Source organism: Arachis hypogaea, chromosome 6 (assembly GCF_003086295.3).
Source record: "Arachis hypogaea cultivar Tifrunner chromosome 6, arahy.Tifrunner.gnm2.J5K5, whole genome shotgun sequence".
In the NCBI taxonomy this organism is placed as follows: domain Eukaryota; kingdom Viridiplantae; phylum Streptophyta; class Magnoliopsida; order Fabales; family Fabaceae; genus Arachis; species Arachis hypogaea.
In genome coordinates, this window is record NC_092041.1 from 32,619,352 (window position 1) to 32,621,750 (window position 2,399).

Below are 2,399 nucleotides of genomic sequence, written 5' to 3' on the forward strand. Positions count from 1 at the left end.
TATAGATACTACTTTCCCTCTTTTGTTAGTCTTGGTAGTTATAGATTGTTAAGTTAGTTCTTATTTACATGCCTATTTTTCTTTTTGTTTTGTTTTGCCTTTCATAATTGCATGCTTTCATTGCCTCAATTGAATGACACGGTTGCTTCCAGACCTGAGCTTGGCCACTTTTGACCCAGAAATCGAAAGAACTTTAATTCGTATAAGGCAAGCTCGGCGCCGGCTAGCTTTCGTGAATAGTGAATCGAGCTCGCTTGAAGATCACTCCCATTCACTATCACCACCAATCCGTGACCATCATTCTCCAATCAATGAGGATACTCTATATTCATCTGTAGGGAGTACTGAATCATCTTTGAGTGACTCAGGTGACACCGTCATGGCGGACCCACCTCGAAGGATTACCTTGAAGGAAGCCGGAGCTCCCGATCTTAACTTGCAACCACTTCAAATTCTTTGAGCTTAAGTTTGGCACAATTAACTTACTTCCCAGGTACAATGGAATGCCTAGGGAAGTTCCTCTGAAGCACCTTAAAGATTTCCAAGTTGCATGTGCAACTGCAAGAAGACATGGAGTGGATGAAGTCGCGGTGTTGGTCTTCGCTTTCTCTTTTTCTTTGGAGGGAAAAGCGAAGGAGTGGTTTTATACTCAGCCAGGTGAAGTTAAATCCAATTGGGATTTGTTTCGAAAAAAATTTTTGGAGAAGTTCTACCCTCCCCAAAAAATAGACAAGCTGAGAAGAGAGATCTCTTGTATTGTGCAACGGGATGGGGAGACTTTGTATGAATATTAGGAGAGATTTAAGAAGTTACTGGAAGCTTGCCCTCACCATTGGACAGATGAGTTGGTTCTGATCAGTTATTTCTGTCAAGGAATGCACCACCAAGATAAGCTTCTTTTTGGATGCCGCGACTGGAGGATCTTTGACCAAAAACAAGACCGCAGCAGAAGCAAGGGAAGTTATATCGGACCTAGTAGATTCTACTCAACACTTTAGGGCTAGAAGTCCACAAAAAAAAGCATTGAGTGAGGTTTCTCCCTCTGGAGACGCAATTTTGACAAAGACCCTTGGTGAGATGACAATTTTGTTGAGGCAAATCACTTAAGGGCAACAAATCCCTCAAGCCTTGATAAATGCCCCACCTCAACCTTCTAGGATCGAAGGACCGGCAAGGATATGTGGTGTTTGTGCTTGTACTACTTATTACACCAATGATTGCCCTCAAATTCAAGAGGACACTACATTGGCGGTTGCTAACCCCTACCCACAAAGACCCAATTACAACCAAGGACCCTACCCACATGGAGGAAATCAAGGCCAAGGGTGGAGAGATAATTTAAACCAAAGGTGGAACCAAGCTCCCCAAGCTCAACCCAACCAAAATGCTCAAGTCTACTACCATCAACACCCACAAGGTCAACCACAATACCAACAACCATACCAACAACCCCCATAACCTCCATCTCAAGTGAAGTATCAACATCCAAAGAGTAGATCCAATCCTTCTCAAGTTAGCCAAGCCCTTCCCTCAAATCAATCCCACATGAATGACACAATCCACACCTTCATGCAAGAACAAAGAGAGTTTCATAAGAAACAAGATGCATACATGGCTACAATAGCCGAAGCCCTTACTCGTTTAACTCTCCCTCCTCAAACCAGACAAATCACCCAACAAGCTTCAACCTCAAGTAGTTTGCCCTCCCAACCTCAACTCAATCCTAAAGGAAGCATAAATGCTATTACTCTTAGAAGTGGTACTAAATTGGATAAGAATGTGGCTATACCTTCAAAGTTGAGTGAGGAGACAAACAATGAGGAGGTAGAAGATGAAGTGGAGGTGATGAGGAGTGAAGATGAAAATGTTGACAAAGGTGAGAAAGAACCACCAAAGGTCAAGGAGCCCAAGAAAAAGACCTTGCTTGAAGAGCCTTTGCCCATTCCATTTCCAACCTTAGCCAAGAAAGCAAATAAGCAAGAAGAACTTGACCCCACTGTGGTAGAAGTTTTTGAGAAAGTTGAAGTTACCATCCCTCTCTTTCAAGCCATTCAACAAGTGCTGAAATATGCCAAGTTCCTCAAGGATATTTGCACTCACAATGACAAGCTTGGAAACCTCAACAAAAAGCCGGTAGATGATTCTATCTCTTGTTTACTTCTTGAAAAATGCAATGGTACCGGCCTATTTTGGTTACTTGTTTGATTAGTGGGATCAAGTTCGCAGACTGTATGTGTAATTTGGGGGCGTGTGTGAGCATTATGCCACTCCATCTATGAAAGATTGAACTTAGCACCCCTAAAGAGATCTGGGGTGAGGTTTTTGTTAGCCGACAAGAGTATTGTGTCAGTTGTGGGGATTGCAGAGAATGTCATAGTCAATATTCAAGGGTTGCTCTT

The 2,399-nt window shown here is 42.7% G+C and overlaps 1 non-coding gene across 1 annotated transcript; it reads right to left on the reverse strand.

Annotated features, from left to right (window-relative positions):
* Positions 1-731: 731 nt before the first annotated feature.
* Positions 732-838, reverse strand: LOC112699582 (small nucleolar RNA R71). The gene has a single exon (XR_003152528.1). It is a non-coding gene; the product is annotated as a small nucleolar RNA R71 (small nucleolar RNA).
* Between the last annotated feature and the right edge of the window lie 1,561 nt (positions 839-2,399).